Genomic DNA, 27,606 nt, shown 5'->3' with positions numbered 1-27,606 from the left:
GTCTTTCCCTTCCCATCAACAGTTTACTTGACCGTCAAATAAGTATACTTCCAGAATGAGATCTATTAGACATCTTGTGGGTTTTATTATCATTTTGCCAAGAATTATTTATGTTTCAGCATCATGGAGGAGCTTGCTTTTACAACTGTAGTAGAAATCGGTGTAACGAGAGATGAGTAGCTGATGGCTCTGCTGGTAAAATCTACAGCTATTCAACTTTAGAGTGATTATATTTTCTAAAACTGTGATCTTGGTATTAGAAAAAAAAGGGTACATTTTTGATATTTTTCATATTTATTGTATAGACATTACCTTAAGTCCAGCATGTAACATGATGGCATTTATATCCAGTTCCAGGTCTTTATACCTTTATTAGTTTGAGTAGGTTTTTTGCTTCACAGCTGCTCTCATCAGAGAAAATTTCTGCTTTTTGTGCATCAGCTGGCAAGGTCTGAAGAGTGATGCCTGTTGGCCACTAATGTAAAATTGGATATGAGTTGTTTTCAATTGTAATCAATTCATAGGTAATCAACTAACTTTAGTAAATCCACATAAACTATGAAACCCAGTCTCCCTGTATCAGAACACCTTGCAAAAAGCTTTCTGTGCTTCTTGATTTTATTAGATTTTCTATGGACCAGTGAAGAGGGTAATGTGTTTGATGCGTTTTATGCATGTCAGCACTTTTTGGTTAGAATTGAATAATTGCATACCCTCATAGAGAAAATTTGCTTTTGTGCTACAAAAACATCCTCACAAGCTGTTAATTCTGTGCAAAAATTGAGTGGTGATAATTAGCAGAAATGAGTAAAAACAAAAGCGAAAAGCAATTATGCAAATTAGCAAAAAAGCTTGTAGAAATGTTACGTAAGGGCAGCAGCTTGGAAAGAAAGCCGTGACTTTGTTATTCCTTTCCTGTCCCATGACTTAAAATACAAGCCCTCTCTCCTACGTTGATGGGAAAAGCCGAAACATATGCTTTTCAGCTAACAAAAAAAAAACAAATACAAAACACAACACACAAGGCACAATGTTATTGCAAGTGCGAAACTAAATGGAACTTTTCTATGAGCCATATTCAGAGCAGTGTCAATGGCCACAAGGCCAGCTCCAGCTTGCTTCTGGGCCCACACGGGCCAGCATCCAAACACAGTAGAAATACAATACAACAATGTTTTCGCCTCCCGATGCTTTTCATGAAACCACCAAAAGTCCTGCACCAGGATCACAATGTATCTGTCTAGCTCAGGAGTTCAGGCTCGGGAAAACAGCTGGTAAAACTGCTTCATGCATCATGCTTTACAAAACTTGACTGTTTTGCATTTGAGGAGGCATAATTACCTGTGTTAAATATCACTGGTTAGAAGCTGCGCTGAAAAAGAACTGACGTTTTGATGGGTTGTTACAGCAGGGGCAAGATGAATAATTTTCAGCATTTTGACAAAAAATAATTGTGTAATTTAGTACCTCAAATTGCATTCTTCAGAGTGATTGTGTGAAAATGGTGTTTCTCACCCAATGTATTTACCCTGAATGTGAATTTAGTCATTGCTTCCTTTGTTAATTGAAGGAAATGTTTGACAGTTTTACATGTAGAAACTTTGCTGAGCCAGAACTGCATGAGGAGGGAGAGCTGAAGGCTCTTGGATTCATTGTCTGTCAGAAGCACGGTTAAATAAGCAATGACTGACAGTGGCTCAGCCCTTCACCTACTCGCAGAATACCCACATCCTCAGGTGAAATCCTGTGGAATGGGATGGAAAGCAATAGCAAGAAACATTTCCCCTGCAACATCGCTGCTAGTGGCGTTAATCAGCAAGCCAGGAAAAATATGGCTTGGCTTTTGACTCCTCAGACGTGTTGACAGAGCTGACAGTTAAGAGTTCTCTCTTTTTTTAACTTGTGAAACGCGTGTGCTTTACCTGGAATTACTGAGTCACGACAAATATGGAAAAACCACTCCCATGCCATTTCCCAGAGATGAGCCGTCATTTAATAACAGCATGTTTATACAATATTTGTTTTCACTGTCCATGTTAGAGCCTCAAAGCACTTTGCAAATGTTAATAAAACTATTCATAATCCTTTCAAGTTAAGCAATTTATTTCCACTTTATTGACCAGAGCCATGAAGACACTGTTAATAGCTTTTATCTGTTACATGCAGGACTTCTGAGCTGTGGCTTTCCATGTTCTTTGAAAAAGAAAAAACAAACAAAGCCCAAAGCTTTTTATTATTAAGCGTGTTTTACAGATGAAGAAATAAGGTCTTCAAAAGAACCAGGACTGACTGATAGATGTATATCCAATGATACCTATATGCCATATACATGCAGCATGTTCATCGTGCAAATTGTTTTCACCAGTCAGGGGGGATTTCTGGGGCAGTGGGAAGAACTGGAGGGCCAGTGGAAGAGAAGCAGCCCTGCTGTGGTCATGTCAGTGCGGTTTCTTTAGGCTGCTTCCAAGAACTTGTTCAGTGAGCACATCCCAAAGTAGACAGTCCCATGGATGTCCTCATAGTGGGCTGTTGCACACATCCTCATTGTAGTGAAAGCCCCCGTGCATTGCACATTTGTGCTATAGGGCCTCTGGTACTGACAAAGCCTTGCACCAAATTCTGCAGGGCTGATTTGCTTCCAAAATATATATACATATATACATGTATTTGTGTATGTGTATGTGTATGTGTATGTGTATCTATATATCTAAACTTTAAAAAATAATATATGCACGTACCTCAACCATGCAGTCACATCTGTTTCTCCAAAGGCTTTGGGAGTTGGATTTCTTGGTGGACATGGAAAGCTCCCTCCAACTTTCCATCTTTTGGCTGTAGTCTGAGAGTCTTCTTTTTGGAGATGGTCCATAGAGCTGGTTTGGGATCTGTAGCATTCACCACAAGCCCAAGCACAGCCCAAAAAACCTCAGAAGACAGGTGTGAGGGTACTGTTCTTGGACTGAGGGATTGTAAGTGGGGGACTTTGGTCACTGAAGATTTTACCTCAGGGATTGAGTCAGAGAAAAAGTCCCTTACCATCAAATGACACACACTTTATTCCTGGCAGGAGCCAAGAAATATTGTTGTCTTGAACAACATAATTGTTATTCTAGGCTGTTGGCAATGACCAGGTTTTTGAGCCAACAGCTTTGGTGCCTTGTTGTAGTCTAGACATCACCTGAAGCACCAGTCAGAGATGGGTTTGCCTCCCCATTTTGAATTGCTCTCAGCGATCTCTGTGGTATGTAACTGAATTATTCTTTTTTTTTTTTTTTTTTTTAATTATGATATGCAGAAGTGAGTTCCCACCAATACCCATTCTTGCCATACTTTTGCCTACATTGATGGCATTGATATACTGGCATTGTTAATGCCTTTTGGAGAAAAGAAATTGTAATGAGTGTATGTGGTTTCTTTTCTTGATCCTCTGTTAGGTAATTTTGACTTCTCCAGCATCATCGTGTAGGTATGTTTTGATTCTCTTACACTGACAATTGTCCCTAAAGTGTTTCTCTAAACTCATGGAATCACAGAATGGTTTGGGTTGGAGGAGACCTTAAAGATCACATGCTTCCACCTTCCCTGCCATGGGCAGGGACACCTTCCACTAGACCACAGGATCCCATCCAACCTGCCTTGGAACACTTCCAGTGATGGAGCATCCACAACTTCTCTAGGAAACCTGTGACAGTGCCTCACCACCCTCTAGGAAAATTTTCTTTTTTGTAGTAGACAATCTAAATCACTTCTCCCTCCTTTTCAAACAGTTCTCCCTTGTCCCATCGCTATTGATCTGTGTAAAAGGTAATTCATTAGACACCAGGAGAAATTTTCTCTTTAAATTTATGCTTCACTCAATGATTTTCATAAAGGGAGGCTGTATTAGCATCTTTCTGTGTGCAGGAGAACCATGCCAAGCAGTCTTGAGACTGAAATATCTCAGGCTCCTGGTTCTACCTCAGAGTGTTGCAAATGACACTGTCTCACAGCTGTTGCCTAAAAGAGAATTCAAAGATTTGCTCTTCAGTTAACACCTGTCAGAAAGAGCTGATAGGTTTGGATCCAGGACATCTTCACAGAATCAGCCCTCCACTATGAGTCCATGAGTCAATAAACTTTAAACACAATTACTAGATTTTGAGTTCACAGTCTGTAAAAGTGGTCTCAGAAATGTGCAGAGAAATACCAAGGCTCCTGATTGCAAAGTTCACATGTACTGATAAATCTCCAGTCAAAAAAAAAACCCCAAAACCCCCAAAAAACCCCAACAAAAAACCACACAAGAAACAAAACCAAAAAAAAATCCAACCAAAAAACAATGTAGGAACAGATACTGATCCGTTTTTCCGTTTTAAAAATTATGTTACATTTTTTATATAGATTTATCAATTGCATTTTTAGGTTTATACAGCCAAAGTCTACAGATGTAAACAGAGGAGTCATAATAGAGGTGGAAAGTAATCCATTGGCAAGATCCTCGTGGATAGCGTTTATTCCTGCCCTTTGCAGGTTTTCAAGAATGTTTTCACTTGCTATAAATCCCCACAAGATGGCAGTGCTCAGTTCATTAACAAGAGAAAGCAAAATAACTATTTTGCTGTACAGCGAAAATGAAATATAGAAAAAATATCACACACAAGATCGGTGGCTTCTTAACCCTTTCTGCCCATCCCACACACTAAGCCAATTTCCCCGTAAAGAGCACAAGAAGTGTGTGTGTAATATCCACAGTCCTGAAGAACAGCCAAATCTTGCTTTGTTACCCAGATATATAGAAGTGTTTTGCTTAGCAAGCTAATCCTCCAGTGAGAGAAAATGAAAATGACACCTGAGTTCATCCCAATTTGTAATATATCTATCTATATATGTATGTATATTTCTTGTCTGTGCCTGAGGCTCAGAGCTTCCAAGATTACACATAACCAAAGTGTGGGATTTTTTTTCTTTTCTCCAAACAGTGTGTAAGACAACAAATAGACAGGCTTAGCCTCCTCTGTGTTTCTCCTCTTTTTTGGTAATACAGTAAATGCAAGGATTTCCTGCACCATTGCAGTGCAGTCTTGTATTACGGCATTTTTAAAGAGACAGTTTTTTTCTTAATGAATTTTCCCAGTAAGTGCACAACATCTCTATTTGAAAACATCTTCATTATTTAGCTTGAGAGCTGTTCAGAGCATGCCAAGTTAAATATCTAAAAATAGAGAGTATGACTTCTCCTTGTTCAGAGCATTTCATAGATGCAACTAACCAACTGCTGAGAAAACAAAACTCAGTCCAGGCTCCTGGACACCCAGGCTTCTACCCAAAGATCAATCCTCAGCTTCAGTTTCCCACTTCTTAGGTTATACTCAGTGGCAGGAAAAGGAACAGAGAAGCAAACAAACCTCCTGCCTGTCTCTGTGCTGAAAGGACACAGGTTCAACCCTGCCAGGCTGAAAATATGCTGCCCTATAAAACTGTGCCACCATGCCCCCTCCCCTGCCTGTGGTGTCCCCAAGACCCAGAAGGGTGGGCCAGTCCCTTGCTTGTAGGCACGCCCACAAGCTGAGTCAGGCAGCTGGCACATCTGAGGCTTTCATCAGCATCAGTGTGAAGCCATCAAGGGACCACAGCAGGGTCTCCTGAAAAGAATGGGACCACGGTCTCAGGGAAAAAACCCCACAAACCACAAACCAAATATATAATGGCTACAGGCATAAAGAGATTTCTGCCTGGTGCCAGGGGTAAAAAAGGGGGCAAAACCCTTTGACAAAGTCCCAAGAGACACCTGATTTCTCTGAGTGAACATGTCCAAATGTGTGTGTGGGCATCCTTTCCTTCTGGAAGGACAGAGGGTAAGGTATTTCTGGGCCTCCAGGATACTTGCAGAGGCACGAAACATCTAGCTACCAAATGGTGACTTCCCTTAACTGGAAACACAGTCCTGGGAAGTGAGAAAATGCCCTTCCTCAGTATCGTCCCTCCCCTCACTACAGTCCCCACCGTCCCCACCCGGCAACAGGCTGCAGCTGGCAGGGCATTTAGTGGTGTTCTTCACTTGACAGTGAGCTACTTTTCCCAAAGTTATCACCTTTTCCCAGCCTTTTCCTCCTGGCAGCAAGCCACCACTGTCAATCTCCAGGCAGATGTGGTAGCCAGACCTTCTAGCAGGCAGAGTCTGCTGCCCTCAGCCCCATCCTTGTGGGGTGGGAATGCTCCCTCAGACTGTAGCAGCCCCTTCTCAGTGCCAGAGCAGACTTTGGGCAGATGTTGAGCCACTATCCTGGCACAGGATTTCTCCAAATGATTTAACTTCTGTGCTACCTGGCTTTGCAGTGAGTCCCAGCTCTTCACAGGTGCAGAAAGAGGCCAGACATGTCCTCTTCCCCTTTGCTGCACAATGGTTTGGAACCAGGAATAGACAGATACCCTGAGAGCTGCACTGAGATCCAAAACCTTGCATCTTTGATCGATTAAAATAATTCTTTTTTATGCTGGAGCAGACAAATGGTGCATCTGGAATAACATGAAAATATTTGTTTGTCCTTTTTATTTTTGCTATGCTAACAAAAATGGTTAAAATAAAAATAGCTCCTGTAACAAAAAGATGTTGTTTAAAACTCCTACCAGAACATCAGCTTTTTCTTAAGTTTTATTACATACATTTTCCTCACAACATATTTCTTGTTTTATTCAGATTTATTCAAAATTATTATGTTATTTCACTTTGCCAAAAATAAACAAGAAAAGGAGAATTGAGTCACCTGGCATACCTATAGAACATTGGCAAAGTAGTAACAGATTCCAAAAATGTAAAGACAACTGTTCCAAAGTCAGCACCTGCTGCTGTGAGTTTGGTATTATTGTTTTTGCTGGTACTTCTATTTCTCATGGTTTGTCGAAGCAGATGTTGCCATTTGGGAAGGCCTCTAGTTAACAAGACCACTCTTAATCAATCACAGCATTTTTCCAGCAGATTTATTCCTCATGGCAAGGTGTGCAGTCGCACAGAATGTTCTCTATGTGCAGGATCAGAGCTGAATGAATGTAACATAGTTCCCCAGCCCTCCAAGCAATAATACAAAATGACACAGTTAATGTGGTTCCTCATTAAGAAATTGCAATGACTGATTAACACTTCACTCCTTCATGTCTGAGATCACCCCCATTCCCAAGGACTCCCGAGTATTTCATTTTATCCCTGTCAAAGCCGTACAGTGGGAAGGGGATGTGGCTGTCTCCCACAGGCTGCTTGGTGATGTTGGCAGTGTTCTAACATGAGAGGCCCTGCCATGGTGGCTCATGCTGCAGTACTGCTCTGCTCATATGGTGGGATATGAGGCTCATTTTTGCATGGACAAAGTGAACCTGAGGACCCACTCACTGCTTAGAAACAACAAATCACTGCTGGGATAAATGAAGCTGAATTTGAGGGAGCGCACAGTGTCAGTCTCTGTTATGGGGTTTTATTACTGCTTGATTGGGCTGCAGGGAAAAGTGCTGAGCTTGTCTGGAAAATCCATGACCACACAGAGGAAATGAAACCTAGACAGTAATTTGTGGTTCTTACCATTATAGGTAAGTGTGGCATGAAATTAATTGTTTAAAAATTGCACCTTGCCCTAAGCATGCTAATTCAGGTATGACATTCATCAGAGTAGATTCATGGCCAGATGATGCTCTTGGAGATGGAGATGTGTGTGCCTTGCTACAAGCTCTCTCCCACAGCCACAGGTCTTACACTGTGGTTGTGTAATAGCTGAAGATCACGTGAGCTGAAGATGATGTGGTCCAGCTCCTCTTCCCCTGCCCTTGAATGTCTTTCTCCACCCATTTCCAGTGCTGGTACCACTGAATATGAACAGTGGCAAGTCAGTTCAAGAAGCTGATATGACTAAAATCAGACCTGGATGGTTGTGTGGCAACTTCTGCTGGTGAGAAATCCCCTACAAGTCATTATTTTATGGCTTGTTTCTCCTAAGCAGTAGCAAAAGCCACGAACACGGCTTTGCAAGACTTCCCCTTCCTCTGCCCCTTCTGTGCCACTCCTTCTTCACCTTGGTGTGGCTGAACTGTCATGACACTGGCCAGATCCTAGGTTCAGCCTTACTATCAGCTTCCAAATGCCCAAACTCAATTTTCCCTACTCTGCTGAAAGACTATAGTTGATGTTGAAGCCAATCTGTGGAAATCATAAAAAGGAGCATAAAAAGAGGAAAATAAAGATTTTAATGAATGAAGGGAAATGTGATTCAGTAGTAAGTTACTTGTCTAGGGATGTGCTAACATTTTCTATCAAATGAGTTTCTTTTTACTGAACCCATCCTTTACTATTCTCTGTATGGTGGTTGGAAATCTCCCATTCTCCCACTGATCCTAACTATTCACAGCCACTCTTCTATTCTTTCCCTTCTCAAAAAGTAATTTCATTCAAGGCAACACTGCTCCTCCTAAACCTGAATGTTCAGAGCATCATCACCAAATGCCCAGTTTGCTACTTTTGGCTATGCTTCAGCAGAAATCAGTATGGCGAAATTCCAAGGAATAACTCTTCACTGAGAGGATGTTCAGTCCCTGGAACAGGCTTTCCAGGGAAGTGGTTACAACACTGAGCTTGTCAGAGGTGAGGGATTGTCTGGATGATGGTCTGAATCATATGGTTTAGTTTTAGGTAGCCCTAACTACCAGCAGGGAGTTGGGCTTGATGATCCTTAGGGGCGTCTTCTAACTCAAGATATTCTGTGATTCTGTTTCTATGAACTCTGGTTCAGGCTTTTGTGGTCAAACCTGGAAAGTATAAAATAACAGACAAATATAATTTTAAATTAACTAAGGGGTAGCCCGATATTATACTGACGGGAAACAAATGGTCTCCATGGCCAGAGACAGACCAAGAAACGGTGGACTGTCAAACTGTATTGACAGGACTTCTGGGCTGGATCAACTCTTTTTGGTATTGAAACGATGCATTCCCTGCCTCTCCTCCCATTTTTCTACCTAACTTTCCAACCCCAGGCCTGCATAAAAGAATTCAGACTTTATGCTTTTCTAGTTTATGTATTTCCATCAAGACTGAAGATTGCATGCCTGGGACTTGGCAATAACAGTATAGAGCAAGAGGAGAAGCAATAAACTTATTATGTGTGTCAATAAAGTCAGCAAGTAAGTCTTGGAACACACACATGGAGTGAAACTGCTGAGTAAGGGAGAGAGACTTTTCCAATTATAACACCACATTAACACCCATGTCAGAGGTTGAAATATTAAAAAGCGGTTAACAGGTCTCTTGAGAAGCCCTGGTAATGCACTGCAGTTCTGCATACTTGCAGACAATGTAAAAAGCCACAACATTATCCCTTAATACCACACACTTAATGTGCAGAGCTCAATTAGTGAAAGCTGTTCAGGAACTGAAATGTTAGTTCTGCTGGGAGATGCCCTGCCTGCAAACAGAAGTAACAGCACTGTGCACCCCAGGACCCAAATGTGCATTGCCAGGCTGGGACACTGCTGAAGGCTGTCTGAAAGCCAGAAGCTGGAGAAAAAATTAAAGGTGCTGCTGCCTTTTTACACAGATAAACATCCTTACTCATGACTGCCCTTGGGTTTTCTGTTGCCACCCACCACGCTTGAGGTAGTAACACTTTGGTTCTAACAACCTTGAATGCAGTTTCAAGCATGTCACACATCCCCAACTAGAGCTAGATTTTTTAATAGAAAGGTTAGTTAGTTATTAAAACTCTGTATCTTTTATGGCTCTTATGCAATTCACTACCCTCAGCTTACTGACTTTTTTACTGAGTGTCACTGGGAAACACAGCACGTGTCCTTTCCAACCTCTAGCTGAAATGTTCTTATCAAATACATTTTCCAGCACGGATGAGTTAGTGTTAGGGGTTCAAAAGCACCTCAGGCTCCATGCACAAGCAACTGAATCCCACCTATCTCACAGTCCCATGCTACAGATGAGCACAGATTGCCTGCTTCTCTGCCCTACAGCATTTCGTGATTTCACATCTGGCCTATGGGACACATGTTGATGGACTGAGGTCAGCATGGGAGTCCATGATTGTTTCCAGCTTATCTGCTGAATTTGACTCACTGTTTTACTGCATCCATGCTTGGCCTGCTGTTAGGAGCACATGTGAAGTGACTGTCCTCCTAGCTATTCACTGGTTTAGGGGAGAAACTATCTCCTTGCTAAACAGTATTTGCTTGCTTATTATTATACTATAATTGCATCTAAGTCACTGGAGAAGAGGCTTTAGTTTTTCTGTAAACTCCATGGCTTTTGTGGTTTTGTTGCAATGATTTCATACCCTGAATTTAAATAAATTGGGAAATAAGAGACTGTTGTAGAGCCCACCCAAAAGATTGGTGGTCTTCCCAGTGCACTGATCAGGCAATAAGAAGGGAATGTAAAACCTACATCTGACCAAAACAATATGAAACCAAAGTTTCTGCGTGCACCACGCCAAACAAACAAACAAATGCTGAGCCCAGCGATTTTTGCAGTCAATATGCTCCATCATCTGCATGATAACTTGGTAGATGCAGTCAGATCTTCAGTCCCAAAGCAGAGGCTGTTTGACAATGAAATCATGGCAGTTTCTTCTGCTGAGCAAAGCAGTGCCTGGCTCTGCCAGAGATAAAGCTCTGCCTGTTGGGAGGAAAATCTCAGTCACTGTGGTGGTGTCATCCTCACTCTGGGTGGAAGCTGCTTTTATGGGTAACAGCTGTTATTTTCATTGAAATCTGAAAGACCTGTCTACATGTTTTGGTGTTGGTTTTTTTCCCCCAGTATAGGATGTGAGAGAGGGAAAAATAACCAAATTGACCTTTCAATTGACAGAGATGCAGTGTAAAAAGAACTCCAAGAAATGAATATCCTTACAATTATGCATAGTAAGGCATTCTTACTAAGTTTTTCTCATGTAAAGAAAACCAAGAAAAACAGAGCTATTATGACTTTACCCACCTACAGACAAAGATCTTCTGAGAAGATCCTATTTCTCAGACCTTTGTCAAATTTTCAGTCTATCTAGTGGGAATTCTTTTTCCTCCCTTAAAAGATAAATATGCTAAGTATTCTCAAAGGACAATGGCTTCTCATCTGAGAAAACAAATGTCATCACTGTTTCTCATTCTCAACCTTGTCTGCCTTTCCCTGCTCCATCTTTTACGCCTATCCCTCTAGCCTATCCCTCTAGCCCCGGGAATACATATTCTCCTTTGCCATTAATCCCTTTTCCTGAGATCTTAAAACATTTGGGGACAATATATACTGAGTCAAAAATTGAACTTTAGGAAAATAGCCGATCTTTCTGTTTGGTTTTAAGTAAAATATAGTAGAAAAACATTAAATTAATGAGGATCTTGAGACAAGGCAACAAAAAGGAAAGGACCTATAAGAGTCATAGCTAGGAGATACTCAGAGATCTCCCCTCATTCTGAAATAGGCTGGGTGCACATTTGAGGCTCAGAGGACTGAAAAAAATTGTGAAGGTACATTTCTGCCCACTTCCATGGGGTCACATTACAAATTTTCATTGTGGGAGCTGGTCTGGAATTGCTTGAGACTCCAGAGAGTTTGGCCAGCTCTGTACAACAGTCTTGTGTCTTTTGATGCCTTGTCCAAAATATTTGTATCTCCAAATAAGGCTTGCCAGAAAATAAACAGTAACAAAATAGCTCTAGAGATGAAAGTTGTGCATGATTCTGATAGTTACAAAACACACTATAGTGTATATATGTCTACCATGTTTCCTAACTTCCTTTGCCATCTTTTTTGCATTCTTATTTGTGTGTCTTCCTCCTGGACCTTTAAAGACAGAAGATGAAAGGATAGAAGTCCCAGTGCTCAGCATCATTGCGCAATGTGGATTTGAAGGACTGGAACATTTCAATCTAGTACATGGGCTTCTACCAGTTGAACTAAGGAAAAAGCTGCTTTTGTGGGTACTGTAACATAATTGCAGGGAAAAACCCTTTAAAGCCAGATACTGAAACCTCTGTAGTGCAAAATGACTTCTTGTCTGCCAGCTGACATCTCACTAGCTATGTCCAAAATAAATGGGTTTGACTTTTTTTTTCTTTTCTTTTTTTTTTCTTTTTTTTTTTTTTTTCCTTTTTTTTTTTTTTTTCCTTTCTTACCATTGTCATATCCAACATCAGCAATTTCAACCTGGACAATAAAAGATCTACTGACTGACAAAAAAGTTAAATTAGATCTGAATGTCATAACAAAGAGCATTGAGTGAGACTAGATAGGCAGAACCACCTTTGGCATCTATCTAGGTGAGGAAACAAGCCCAAATGCACTTCCAGATTTGGTACTAAGTCACAAGGATGCTATTTTGTGCAAGAATCTTAATGACCCTGTTTACTTTTTCTCTCTTGACCTCTCTCACTTCTGTTCTCTCAAGTTCTTTGATAATCATTGCAACATATCTGAAATTGGATTACAAAGCAGGTGTTGGTAAGTTTGGCTCACAGATTTCTTGGTGTAGCTGCCTTATTTTGGTGTAGCAGTGACCATAGGTTATGAGCTCAAGAGGTATGATTTAGGCTGTTACCTAAGAGGGCCAAACTATGACTTCATATTCAAGAAACAGAAAGGTGTTAAGGATGCCCAGACCCCTACTGCAGGTACCTGACTTGGCATTGACTTCACACTGACAGCCAGAAAATTGCAGCCTAGACTTCAAATATTTGTATCTTGGTGGTGCTGTAGACAAAGCTGATTTCTCCATGCAGCCTTTTCAACCAGCGAGCTCAGGGTGACATCTAGAAAGAAAGCTATGTTTGGGCATTTTAGGTAATCAGCTGTCTTTCCACTGCCCTCCCTTGCCTTCTGGCTTGTGTTTGGAGAACGGGAATTTTCCTCCACACCATTCCTCCCTGCTGTCAGTGCCTTTAAGCTGGCTCCTGCAGCTGTACTGAGAGACGTGCTGGCCTGCAGGCTCATCGACACTATGCAAATTCACCCCGTAAGTAGATTACCTGTTACTGTGGGAACAGGCTAACCTGCATCTGCCAATTTGCTTTCGCTTTTACTGGACAAGGTTAATGATGAAAATAAGCTTAATCTTGTAAGAGGTTAAGCAATTTATTACAGAACAGGAAACGGAGTTACAAAGAATGACAAAAATAAAGCAGCGGTGCTGCTGTCTTTACTTGGTTCCTTCTGGGTTTCTTTTCAGCATTTTGAATTTGGTTACTACTTGGGGTTTGGGAAAGTAATAGTTCCTCATTTTGGCAGGAGGATATTCTTCATATTGGCAGGTAGATATTCTATGCTAGTAAAAAACAGATTTAGTTAATTTCTATGAAAAATGCCACTAATTTTAAATGTATCAGAGGAAATTAATTGCCCACTTCATCTTGTTTGTTGGTGGTTTCTGTTTTTGGTTTGAGTTTGGTTTTTTGTTGTTGTTTTTTTAGTGTGTTGACTGTACATTTTTTTTTGTTTTTTTAGTGTGTTGACTGTACATTGCAGAACTACTTTCAGGCTAATTTTAAGGTTTATCCACCTCTTATCCTCTCAAATTCAACCAATAGTGATTCCCATACAGACCGTACAATGCAACTTCTAAAAACTGTATCTGACACTAAAACTTTAAGACAGATTTAGAGTGAACAACACTCTTACCAGAATGGAGAGCTATGCTTGTTTTGTGATAACTAACTCACCAGGTATTGAGGCCTAATGCTGAATATAGTGTATTGCAAGCAAGCAAAAAGAGCAAATGGAAATTGCACAAACCAATTTGCACTTTTCACTTATGCTTCAGAGGTCTGAATGTCATCTTGGGTTGAAAACTTCTTAGCAGTTTTCTCTAGCCATCTGAAATCATTCTAATACATTGAAAAATGGCAGTGGCATTTCCCCAAGATATTTTTATGTGTGATACTTGGTCAATCCTAGGTGAGAAGTGTTATAAAAAACAAGTGTGTCTTCAGTAGAACAGCTCCTTTTTCCCCCCACAATATATACATGTTATTCCAGATTTTTTCCTAGAAGAATAATTTTTAAACATTAAAACTACTGTATTAAAAGTACTGTATTTTTAATTCAGAATATAACTGAAGTAATAAACTCTCTCTTCTCATCTTTCTTTTTTTTTTTCTTTAAGTAGACAAAACAGCAGTTGCAGTTACAATTCATACGCTTGCTATTCTCTCGTCAGACTGAACAGAGCCTGAGTGCAACCTCCTCAGTATCAGCAAAGGCATTTGGACTGGCAGACAAAGGGTTTAATTTAATGGATATTTCCTTTCTCCCCACATGATGGTGACTGAGCTTCAAACAAGCCAGTGCACTTCAGGTGAACTATAAACTTTAGGTGCATACAGAATCTGGGAAATAGATCCAAACCAGTCCTGGAGTAGACATTTACACACACACCAGGTTTTACAGCATTTTTGGGCATTGCTTGTGTGGAAGAATGTTTTACCCACTACCAGACTGACTAAGGAAAGGACATTATCAGGTTTTAGCTTCTCTTGGAGTACCTGGAATAATGCTGGGTATATCAAGATATGCTTTTCATGTTGTCACGGCTGAGCAGGCAACAGACAGCAACACAGGGTGCTATAAATATTTTTTGCTATAAAAATCCACACACATCCCCTAGAATCAAGGTGGATTTAGAGCAAAACTTGCCCTGGACAATCCGAATGCTTACATGCTTCTCTTCTGGTAGAGCAAAATGACTCCACAGTCCCATGAGCATCTGGTGCCAACTCTCCTATTTCTGAAGATAGAAATGATGACCATGAATGAGACCATGACCTGCTCTGTAAAAATTATCATTACTACCTCTGAGGTGATGTAAGCTAAAACATTGCTTGCTGAAATAAGCTACCGCCCTTATGCTATTATTTTGTGCATATATACTAAGAAAATAAAGGAGTAATTTCTACTGTCAAAAGGAGCCTTAAATTAATATTTTTCAAGTGATATTTTATTTTGGACTGGGACCAAGTAGGAGTCACTTTTATTTCTGTATTTCTCACATAAAATCAGAGATAGGCTTCCACCTTTAATGAACAAGAGGGAAGATTTATTACATAGAGAGGAAAATCTATGACCTAAACTCAGAGGTGCTGTTCATGGATGTATGATTTTTCACATATGTGCATGAGTTTCACTCTGTAAAGAGCAGAAAAGCAACTGCAAGAGGAGTGGGAAGAGGACAAAGGAGGACAAAGCTTCTGTGTATCATTCCCAAGGGTGAAGCTGAGAAATAGGCACCAGCATCTCCAGTGCTGTTAGTACCTTACAAACATAAGGTCCTGCCACCTTCATGCCTGGAGTGTAAACAGACCATGGACACAAAGTGGGGTTGGCAGATGGGAGAAAACATCCACACCTGCAAAAAAACCTGGGTAAAGCACAGGAGTGTCCAAATATAAGTGATGTGCAGCCTTGTCTGAAAGTAGCAGTAGAGCTGGAAGGCCAAATAGCTCACTTTGAAAATCTCAGATGAGAGGTTGTTCCTTATTTGTTGTTTGGGTTTGGTTTTTGGTTTTGTTTTGATTTTGGTTGGGTTGGCTGGTGATGTTTTTTTCTGTTGTTGGTTTTTTTCTTTCAGGGATGTACATGATAATTGGTGTTTATTCAGATAATCAGCTTCACAGACAAGATTGGGAGCATAAGCTGGATTTTCATCCTGGCTAGCATATTTTTGAGAGAATCACTTCAGTGATTGTAAGAAAGCCCTGCAAACACAATTCCTGGAAGTAATTCCCAGCTGTCATGTTGAATTAGAGAGACTTAGAGCTGCTAAGTTTTCTATGTCTCTGTTTAATCCTCTGTAAAGTGAGCAAAGTAAAACATAGCTCAGAAGGATGTAGTAAGTTACCAAAATGATATTGTGAAAGATTTCCTGTCTCTTTGGAAGAGGTGAGCTGTCTAGTGAGAGGTATTAGTGTTCATCTGCGATGAAGCAATCTCTCTCCTAGATAAAACAAGGCAAAATCCTGTAATTTGGTGTTTCACTACTGATGACTGACAGCTCACTTTCAATTCATAATTATAGTCAAAACACACATCCATCTTTTCATAATAAGTGTTTGGATTTGTGTAATTATGATGTAAGAAAAAAAATGTTTAGACCACTTCTTTAATTTCTGTAAAGAGGAATAAGGGAATAGCATGACATAATCCACCAGTTTCAAAGAAAAACCATCAAAAACATATTTGCATTTTGTTTTCCTATATGTTACACATTTTCCAGGTTATGTTAGAAATCCATATTCACTTCATATGTAACGTATTTGCTGTTTTCTGGTCTTCTTCCAAGACATTTTGCCATTATCCTGCCAGGACTGTATGTTGTCTGACCACTTCCCCATTGCAATTAAGGATTGAAACCACTTGCTTACGCACAACGGAGACCATCATACCTAACCCCAAAGGAGGCCAGAAACTCCTAGCACACTGCATTTCCCAGACCAACCAGGAGGCCCAGGGCACAGGACAGCATGCTATTTGCAACAAGGGCTGGCAGACTGACAGTCCACATGAGTGCAGCTATTCAAAATAAATTGAAAAAACCCCAAAACTTGTGTGTGTGGGGATTTAACACATCTCATAAAGAGATACTGCCTGAACTTCCATAATAAAATGAGATACACTGCTTCAAAATCTGTTGTAAAGAAGACACTGCCAAAGAACCAGCCTCAAGGAATGATGTTTAACCAGATGTTTTCCTTCAAATCATGCAGTATATGTTTAGTAGAGAATGTGCAGAACTGCAGGCTTGATTTGAACAGAAATCAGAACATGAAGCTTGCACAAGAAACACAGCTTTTCTTAAGAATTTCACTTTGTCCCTCCTATCCCTTCCCTGCTTTTCCTTCTTTCTTTCTCCCATGCCAAAGCCAAAGAGGAGAGATGATGCCTCTTGGGGTGCTGGAGGCAGGGTGGAAAAGAGAAGAAGGCATCTCTGACTAAATTAAAATATTTCATTCACTTCAATGTGAAGATGAAAGTGATTGCTCAGTTCAGACTGCAGTTTTCATATGTTTGTGTGTGTGTGCATGTGTTTGGGCTGGGGATAGTACTAATAAATCATGTTTCTGAATCTTTAGTCTTCATAAGGCAAAACTTGTCATATTACACAGCAACAGTGAAATGTGTGTGAACCTGGTAATCTGTGCTGAAAATAATCTTTGCAGCCATCTCTGCTTCAAGCCTAATATTTAAGGACTTCAAAGTGAAAATTGGTTTGGATCACCAGAGAATACATGAAAACCTGAGAAGGAACAAATTGTATTTGATATCTAAGTCCACGTGGCAACATTTTTGAAATGCTCTTGCACAGTTACAATGTGAGGACATGGTGTTTTCTGAGGATTAGGAAACACTGGGAAAGGAAGAACCCTCTCAAATGACACACCCGCACAGACATGCATACATACAGACAGAGACCTTAGGTGGGAGCAGTGCTCTGTCTGCATGCATATTTAGTTTGAAAGTGGTTCTGAAAGAAAGTTCCAGTTCAACAGTTAGAGGAAAGATCTTCTTTACCTTCTGAATTTTCATATTAGTCTGAAGTGACTATGGATAGAAAATAAGAAGCTGTTTGGATTTATTGTGTTCCAGAGCCATTAATTACAGTGAGTCCTGCTTCTGTTTATTTGTCTTAGTTCTTCTTGGTGTTGAAACACTGACCCTCATGGACATAAAAAAGATTATCTAGCTTCATCTGTCTCACCATCTTCTGCGGCTCAAGTCCTTGTGGTAGAGCACTTCCCCAGACTACATGACACAGCCAGATGCAGCAACCAGATACCAGGCTATGAAACAGCACTAATTTCAAAAGTCAGCCTTCACACTCCATAAAACAGGGAGCATATTACAGTGTACATTAAATTCCAGAGCAAATAATACTTAACATCTATGTGCATGCATTGTAGATTTGAATAATCTGGCAGAGTGTATTTGGAAATATTATCTAAATTTCCTCTGTGCCTGCCCTGAGACTGTGGTAAGTAGCGCAGAGACCAGCTGTCCAGCCTTGTTTTTCTAAGCCATTGACTAAACAGTGAGTTCATGTTCAAGATAACTGTGGGGAACCAGTTCATGAACTTCTTGAACTCTGCTCTCCGTAAGTGTGGGGATGGGATAGAAAAGCTGTCATTTAATTAATGATGAGTCTTGTAGCTAGAAATGAATTTTGGGGCAAATGGGGTTTTGTTCATTGTTTTTTTGTTTTGTTTGTGTTTGTGGGTTTTTTGTGGTTTTTTTTTTGTTGTTGGTTTTTTGTTTGTTTGTTTGTTTTTTAATTACAAGATGACTGGATAGCAAAAATAAGTAAAATCCATTGACTAATTGCCTGGGAAATGCATTGCTCAGGAAGATAAACAGGAAGATAAAACCGTCACCTGCATAAACAGTTCAAGGACTTGCAGTGCATGTTGGCTGCAACGCCAGAGCATTAATATGGAGCAGAATATGTGCTCCTTTCCAGATTCACTTCTCAATTTGCAAAATTGCTAGCATGGAGGTCTTTCTACACTGGTGTCTATTTTACTGTAAGAGTTTGAAACTTTCCCTTTTCTTTGTGGGATTCAGTTTTCTGCTAATTACAGGCACAATAGGTACCAGTCTCCGAGAGAAGAAAGCTGCACAGAACTTAAAATTGAAATCTTGTATTGCAGTTTCATTCTCTAAACCTCTCTATTCATGTTGATAACAATACTTAGATATTGAGCCTTTCTCCCATAAAATTATTCACTATTTTAATTTTAAAAGTGCAGGAGAAACAGCCTCATTTTATAGAACTAAGGTAGAAACCACTTAATTCCTCTGTGCTTCAAGGTACATGCACCTTGCACAAGCATAGGATCATCTTCTGCTTTGTATTCAAAAGTTCTTGACATCCAGAAGCAGAAGTCACCATGGGAGGAGGACTGGAAAACACCTTTCAAGACATATACTTGCTGCTGCAAGACTTACAAAACACTTAAATAACTCCTGTCACAGATAAAGTAAAATCTATCTAGTGAGATTTCTGGAGAAACTCCTTGCTCCATTTACTCCAACTGATAGGTTATTCGAGAAAATTACTCTTTCCATGGGTAAAAAAGGAGCTGTGAAGCTGGTGAAGGGTCTGGAGCACAAGTCTTATGAGGAGCAGCTGATGGAGCTGGGGTTTACCCTGGAGAAAAGGGACATCAGAGGGACCTTATCACTCTCTACAAGTGCCTGAAAGGAGAGTGTAGCGAGGTGGGGGACAGCCTCCTCTCTCGGGCAACTAGCATAGGACAAGAGGAAACGGCCTCAAATTGCAAGAGGAGAGGTTTGGGCTAGATATTAGGAAAGATTTCTTCGACAAAAGGATTGTCAAGTGTTGGAACAGGCTGCCCAAGAAAGTGCTGCAGTCACCATTCCTGTAGGTATTAAAAGACAAGTACGTGTAGTGCTTAGGGAGAAGGATTAGTGGTGGAATTGGCTGGTTATGGCTGGTTAATGGTTGGACTCAATGATTTTAATGGTCTTTTCAAACCCGAAGTATTCTACGATTCTGTGAAAGCTTTCTTCTGATGGCCTGTTTAACAATCATTGACAATTTATTATGATTTGTTTGTCTGTAGACCTTTACTTTAAATAAAATCCTTTTCCACTTTCATATACCTAATGTATTTGTGACAAGTAATTACACCCCTTTAGCCTCGACTGAAAGCTTTTCACTCCTCTGGTATTCTAAAAGCACTTCTTTGTTCTGGGTCCTGTTTGAATTTTTTTCTTCAGTGTGGTACCAGATTGGGACAGATTGTGAGCTTTCACCAAGGTTTTAGCCCTATCCCCATGTGTAAATAGATCAGGAACAAGAGCACTGTATTTGGAGTCTCACCCAACTTCACCAGCTTGCTGGTAATTGCCTTTGAGGAAACAAAGCAAATGCAAACATTTCAAACTATAATTAGTAGGAAGTTCTCAACAAGCAAAGTATTATTTTAACAGTTTGCTTTTATATGAGGCATCAAAGTATTTTATGACATGTAATTAGGACTGAGATCTTAAAAAATGTGGCAGAATAAACAGCATTATTCCCTTTTTCAGTTCATTCTTTTATTGTGCTTTTGTGTGAGGAAGCAGAATATGATGTAATTGTAAGTAGTTATTCATGAAGAAACTATCCTATTTCTTCAGGCTCCAAGCGATGCTGAGCGAGTTTCTGCTTTACACTTGAAGATTTCCTGAAACCACTGCTGATTCTGTGCGGTTCTGATGCATTTGTTGAAGGGTTTTATACAAGTTTTAGCACTACAGCCCTACTGATAACTGATCAATACAAAAAAATGATAACAAGTATAAGTGCATTTCTTTGCTATTGACTATGCTACAGCGGCTATGCTATGTTAGGTGGCCTCAGACTGAAACCTGGTTCTGCTTTATAAAGCTCCTGGGCAGCTTCTACCACAGTCTTTATTTGAATTGTTAAGTACTGCTGGCTGCAGGATCAAATGAGGTGATAAAGGAAGAAAAAAATAGTGAACATGTGTTTCAGCAGGTTACTTCAGCTACTGTGCAGGCTTTGATCATCTACAGCACACTGGGGCTGGCATATTGGGCACTGTGACACTAGACTTCAGGTTGTCCTTAACAAAGCATTGGGACACTGTCCTGAGCTGGCTCTGCAGTCAGTTCTCCAAGCAGGTACTTGGAATGAAACTCACAAGGCTGGTGCTGAGTGCGAACTTCCTCAGACCTGCATCCCTGCTCTCAGGATATACATTCAACATACCATCCTAAATGACATGAAATCTTTCTCTAATTCCATCCCCTTTTTACACTGAGCATCCTACTAAGTTTTGAAAATCCCTGTTTGTTTTCTTTCTAATCATTCCAATCAATGTGGAATGGTTCTGGCGGGTAGGTGGGCTTACGCAAACGCATTTGCTACCATGTCAGAAGGACAGATGATTGTACTTCTTTTTGGGGACGTGGGACATGCTTCTGTGCCTTCATGGAGGCAGAATTGAAACCAGATGCTCTTGCCCCATGCTTTAACCACTGAAATATGTGGAGAAAAGAGGAAGTGTGAGATGAAGACAGATGTTCCAGATAGATAGATAATATCTCTAAGGCAAACATTGCTTTCTATGGGAACACACCTATACACCACCTCCCTCCCCCATATTATTCTTTTTCCCATTTCCTTCCTCTTCAAAATCCCTAAAACTGTGCAAACTGGGAGAGCAAATTCTTCAGCCAGCACACGGATATGTGGTTAGGATTTCTTCCTAGGGATCCTGGAATATTTGTGGGCTTGAATCCCACTGGAAAAAAAGAAATGTGAAGAGAAGTCTCTCACATCCTGTGGAGCAACTGTGGGAGCGCCCAGCATCTTCTCCTCAATGGCTGTTCTGTGCCAAGCCCAGAGAGCACCTACAGACATGACCACCACCACCAACATGAGTGGGAATAAAATAGTTTGTGAAATTTGATGGGATTTGATGAGAGCACTGTCAAAACTTTAATGGGAAGGGTAGAGGCACTGCCTTTCCTCTTCCAAAAAGAGATCCTTTTTCATCCTCCCATATAGCCTGGAATGGCATATCCCTTTTGTAAGATGAAGATTTGTCTGTATCAAGTGGACACTTAATTTATTGGGAAGAAACTTCCTTTGCAATATCACTTTGTACTTAGTACTAGATGATCTTAAAGGGCCTTTCCAACCGAAGCCTTTTGATGATTAAGTTAAATTTTAAGAAGGAGGGGTTTTTTTGTGTTGAACTCCAAGTGTTTCATCTTGCTATTTTCCCATGGGTCTTCATCCAGTACTTCATGTTTCCAGGTCTCCTTTGTTCAATATTCCCTCTAAGGGATCTTTGCTACATCATCTGGTACTCTCTGTCCTCTCTTGAGAGCCACAAGCACTGCTGGGCATGTCTGACAGCTTCTGACTCATATTCCTTGTTGTGATCACTGCTGTGTTATGCCTTTTCTTTTTGTGTCACATCTCCTTGAGCCTGCCCCATCCGAGACTCAGCTCCCACCAAGACTCCATCACATGTCCACACACCATCAGAATCTTCAGGCAGCGTCAGGTACAAACTTAAACACAAAAAAAATACCACCACTGACTTAAGGCAGCTCTGAGCCACAAGCTGCTGGAGTGTACTGGGAAGTCTAATTACATGCTTGCCCTGTTCTTTTATTTCTTTCCTGGGCATAAACTGTTGGCCGCTCCTACTTCTGACATCAGAAAGTTATTCTCTTGTCTTAGCTGGGTTTACTCACTATTGATTTTGGGTTTCTTGGGCAGCAAGAGTCTGGATATTGAATAAGCATGAAACTGTTCTGCTCCCTGTCACTGTGGATGCAGAACTGCTGGTGCTAGTGCATAATCCTGGGTTGGGAGTATTTTTTTTTTTTTTTTGCCTGAACCAGCCAGTTCAAGAAATCAGATCCAGAAATTCCAGCGTGGTGGCTGGAGCTCTAGACTCCACTTGATTAACAAAACCGTCCCTGTGAAGGACAGGCTCCAGGCAACTGCAGTCTGGTTTCCAAAGAGCAGGGCTTGGGCTAGCCACACTGCTTTCCACAGCTGGACATGGCTGCTCCTACCCTACAGCAGCTGCCACCCACACAGGCCAGTGTGAGTAGATGGATCTCCATCTGACTCAGTGCTGCTCTTATCCTCCTGTGTGAGAAAGCTGTCCTGCAGCACAGCTGCTGCCAACAAATGATTTGTTTGCAACTGCATATACCTTAACTCAATCTAATCAGTACTAGCAGCAACAGGGTCTTCCTTAGCATCAGAGGAATTCCACCATTTCTAGGTAGTGCTGAGAGCAGTAGGTGTGTAGTACCAGCTTGGAAGACAGCCATAAGAAGGTAAAGTTATGCAGTTATAAAGTTATACTGTTCCTAGCTGCAATCTAAACGGAAATATTTAAATTTAGGCAGCTGGTCTTAATAAAACTTAGGGCTGTGTGTATTTCAGCATAAAATCATGGAGAAGGAAAGGGTGCTCAGTGAAATAAAATAGAAAGTGTTCATCTAATTCTGATGGCATCATTTAATGAAAAATACTATTCTGAAATACTTTAATACATTCAGCTTATGTATTTTATGATGCTTTGATTTATTTTATTTAGAAAAAAAATTTGAAGTACTTCTAATGTATGGTTTGACCAGAGTGACCTTGTCCAATATCAAACTCTTCTGACCAAAGTGCTTCATTGTCTATGCTCCTGGTATGGATTACAATCACCGGGATGTACTCTCACCTGACTTTTGACTCCATCTCAGGAGTTTCACAGCTCTGCATGTCACCTGTAACTTGGACATGGACTAGGATACTTGAAATTCAGACACCACAAGGAAATGTGCCATGACAGTCAAGTGACAGTAAAGAAATCTTTTATATTAAAAAATGTTTCAGCATATCTGGCTTAAAAAATATCCAGAAAGTCTCTTTTCTGCAAAAGAGGTCTTCAGGTGCTGCAATCCTAATGTGTGAAACTTGTACAGTGCAAAAATAATTTGTGCAAATCCATATAAGGTGACCTCAAGCCTTCTTACTGGAGAAACCTGATCCAAAACATATTGAAGTCCTGAAAAATATATTCACCAATTTCTCTGAGCTTTTCAAAAGGCTCTGAGGACTTTAGCTACTGACAAGCAGAGTGGTTTTTTTGGTTTTACCAAACCTAGAGAGATATGAACTCTTCTCCCAGTAATTTCCCCTACAACCCGTTGTTGTCTTCAGCTCTAAAATAATGTAAGAATGTTCCTAAAATTTCCTTTCAGTTATTTTTTCCTGAACAGGGATGAAGTTAATTTTATTATCTTAAGTGTTCTTACATAAATATAAAAGACAAATACATGAATTATTTCTGTTGATATTTCAAAATCAGTTTCATTGTTTTGACCTTTGTCATATCCACTAGACTAGAAAGAAGCAGATTGGCAATTTGCTGGAAAACTTAAATGACATTTTAATGCATTTTTCCACTCTTTTAAAATATAGTAATTATTTCCAGTGTATCAATTGCTGTTTCCCAGACTTTTCTAGAATAGTATGCTAAATAAAATCCTAAGTTTTCACTAAGGCATTCTCTGTTATTGGTCATATTTTGCCATCCTTCTCTTTACATCTACATATTTACTTATATTAACCACTGTATAGCATGCTAAGAAGTGGAAAAAACAAAGGTAAAGTTCATGTCATGACAATTTTGGAAGCTGTAGAATTTCATTCCCTCCCAACATACATGGAATTTCTGCCTATTCTCACTACTTTCATCAAAACATCCCTGTGCACACTGAGTAGACCAGAGTTTCAGTACAGGATTCTCTTTACATCTCCTAAAGAGTGTGCTGTTCCTTGGAATCCTTACTGTCCAAAACATGCTCAAAATTGATACAACTCAATTAAACATTTGTGTCAAGTCAAAAACAACCTTTGGCTAAGGAAACAATTTCACTGACATTGACTGACAATATTCCAACCAATAGTAATACCAGAAAGTTTAGTTACAAACATATGTCCACAGGAAAAAAAATCTTGTTTAAGAATATACTGCTTGTTTAACTGCTTTACCAAAATGGAATATTTCAGCTGCATAATCTCTCTTGAGGTAGAAAACACTGTATTATTTGAAGTGTAGGTCAGGACAACAACTTTTTGTGATTCTCTGTGCTTTGAAAAAACAAATTAAAATTAAAAAGCCTAAATTTTCCCCCTTAATGTTTTATTTTGACCTGCAAGCTTGTTGCTCTTTGATATTTTCAGATTTTTCAAAACTTTCAATTTTGCAATGAGAATCAGCCTCACAATGAGAACTACTTTCAACACAGGCGTTTTATGTAAACACAGTTTCCTGTTTTGCTTCAAAGCAAAATGATGAAAAAAAAAATCCTAGCAGCTATGCAGTCTTATCACAACAGGTACTATATTTGTGATCACCTCTTGCAAAACAAGTATTTTGTAGACAATAGGGAAAAGCTGTCCTCTGCTCAAGGCCCAAGAGTTCATATTACAGAGCCAGGACTTGTTTATGGAAATTTTTGTGTATTTCATTAGTCCCCACAGAACCCAAAGAATGACACATGTTTTAAGAAGAAAATACTTTTATTAGTCCCACAGAGACAATTGTGTAAATGAGATACCAGATAAAGCATATTAATTTTCATGCAGATGAACTACTCTTTGAGTCCAAAATATAGAGAAAATATGAAAGTAATTGCAGGTCATTGCTTTGAATTCCATTTGATTATCTTAAACAATCTGACTTTTGAGAGAAAAATGTTTTCTATTTGGGAGCAGAGGGTGATGCTGACCCAAGTAAGAGTATAAGCAGTGACAGAAGCAGAATGATCAGAGCAAACAGTAATCAAAGATCAGCAAGACTTGAGAAAAAGGGAAACTCAGAAGTCTTTCTCAAATTCATCTGATATGAAATCTGGTATCTGATAGAGTTGTACATTTTGGTTCTCTGGCCCATCTTTGGTTTTGTAGTGTCAGGATTGCAAGGTTAGAGATGGACTAGTTGTTTTGGGAGTATATTTTTCCAAATGGTAAGTGGGTGTTGCTGTTCTTTCCTAATTAGGTATCTTGTGGTGGATGTTTGGTTTCACCCACAGAGCTCCCTAAGAGCAGTGAGTGCATTTCATGCTGCCTATGGCGTATCAGAATGCTCATGTGTAGGATCTGCATATTTTGGTGGTTCTGCTGGAGCAGGTGTTTATCATGAGGGCCGTGGCAATATTTGGGTATGATTTTCCTGAGCTTTCTGGCTCTAGCCAGCATATACTGGTCTGCCAAAATTTGCTTTCAGTGATGGAGCTAATGCTAATGAGTGTGGTTTGAAGGGAAGGATGGGTGTTTCTAGGAAAAATAATTTCAAGGTATGATTTTCTTCCAATATAAGCTACAACTTGTTAACATTTTCCAGTATACACTTCTTGCATATTGTGGTATATGATACCCAGGAGGGGATTTCCTCTCTGCATTGTAGTAAGTTTGGAAAAGGCTTAGGTGGCTTCTTCAAGTATGTGGTCCTAGTGGAGTGTCAGTGTTGGATGAGCATCATCTGTAGCTTTGTGAGGGCGTGTCATGAGTGCTTTCCTCAGAGCAAATGAGGTGATGTCTGTGGGCTATATCAGTTTTTCTAGTGTGTTTTGGATAGCTGATGGTTTGTGGAAGGAGGTGTGCTGGTCTGTGGATTTTCTGCATATGGTATTTTGACGGTTGCTATTTTTTATGTTGACCCTGGTGTCTAGAAAGTTGATGCTGATGTAAGTTTTCCAGAGAGTTTGATGGGCAATTCTGGTTGCTGAATTTGTAGTAGAAATCAATGAGGGAACCTAACTTTTCAGTACAGAAGTCATTTATGTGCCCCTAGCATACCCCAGGAACCCATGTTGGTTTGGTGGGAAGGTTCCTGTTTTACATGGGGTGACTCCTGACGAGCCTGATGTCCTGGTGCTTGGATACAAGCACCTGGGTGCTTGTAGTCGCATCTGAGATTTTGGGAGGGTGAAATGGTTGTGGATGAACATGAAACAGATGGGCATGATTATTCAATGTCAAGAGACTGGCATATATAAGACACTTAGGCATAGGGTCAGTGGTAATGGTTCCCTGGTTCCCTGGCAATGCTAAAAGATGGTGCCAGTAGAGAAGATAGTTAAAGAAGCAGCGATCCTGGAGGAAGCATGTTTGTCCAGAGAAAGTTGTTTCCATATGTGACAGAGTATTTAAAGATGGTGTCTGCAGATCCTCACAGCTCTTCACTGAAAGTCTCCTTCTATTTCCTACCGCAAGAATCTAGAAGAGCACGTCAAGGTGGCAAGAGCTGACATCATTTTTTTCCATCTTCACTAGGAAGAAATTTGAACTCTAGGGTGAAAAAAGCGGAGATCTTTCCTAAGTTCCTTCTCACAGGAAAGCATAAAAAATCATGTGCTAACCTCACTGACACTGTCCTAACTTCTCCTTTACGTAATTGGTGACTGGATTTTAAAAACTATGTAGACCCTTAAAAACCCCATCCATATGTTTAAAAACATTCCTTCTGAAAGAATTGTTTTTGTAGACCAATGTAAAAGTGATTTAGAAGGGTGCAGCTCACTCTAATGTGAGACTATTTTCATGGTTATTTTACAGGTGATGGTGGCTATTTTCTTCTTTTCTTTTTCTATAGAAGTTGAGACACATTTACACATTTACATCCAACTGGATTGTAGACAACAAAGCTCGCAACTTTTCCAAGGATAAAAGTAAGCATTTAGAAAGAAGAAATAGTGGTAGATATTCAAGGTTGGGGCATTCCTCCCAATGGCTTTGTGGTGGATGATGTTGAAATGCAGGTCCTCTCATCATAATTTCTTAGGTGTTGTCTTGTTGGTGAAGGAATTGCCATTGCACTACTTGGGTTCAGTGCTAAACATCAGTTTCTTTTGATAGTGATTTGTTGCATGGTGGTTTGGTGAGTTCCCGTTTCCTTTACTTTGTTGGAGCTCATAATTATGTCTGGTGCCGTCAGCCTCTCTGGAAGGTAAAATTTTCTCAGTTTCTTAGATTAGAGAGACCTAAGCAGGATATTGTGCCATGTATTTGAGTTGAAATACAGACTGTTGTCCATAGACAAGATGACGTG

The sequence above is a fragment of the Prinia subflava genome, chromosome 3, assembly GCF_021018805.1.
Source record: "Prinia subflava isolate CZ2003 ecotype Zambia chromosome 3, Cam_Psub_1.2, whole genome shotgun sequence".
Classification (NCBI taxonomy): domain Eukaryota; kingdom Metazoa; phylum Chordata; class Aves; order Passeriformes; family Cisticolidae; genus Prinia; species Prinia subflava.
This window is presented reverse-complemented; position numbering follows the sequence as displayed.